The sequence below is a fragment of the Apaloderma vittatum genome, unplaced genomic scaffold, assembly GCF_000703405.1.
Source record: "Apaloderma vittatum isolate BGI_N311 unplaced genomic scaffold, ASM70340v1 scaffold25974, whole genome shotgun sequence".
Taxonomy (NCBI): Eukaryota; Metazoa; Chordata; class Aves; order Trogoniformes; family Trogonidae; genus Apaloderma; species Apaloderma vittatum.
This window is the reverse complement of record NW_009712506.1, coordinates 6,451-6,652: the sequence shown is the minus strand read 5'-3', so window position 1 is coordinate 6,652 and position 202 is coordinate 6,451.

The following is a 202-nucleotide window of genomic DNA, read 5'->3' as shown; positions in this document are numbered from 1 at the left end:
CCTCCCCATGCAGGAGACAAACGAGCTGCTCTCCCCTCCCAGGCTCAAGCAGCAGAACCACAACCCACCTCTGTTCCCCCTCGCACCCCTGTGATGGGCTAACGGGACAGCAAGACCCAACACTGGCTTTCCGCAGCAGCAGAAGCTGCAGCTCAAGGCAAGCAGATGCAGGCGGCAGCCCTGGTACCGTTTTATACAACAC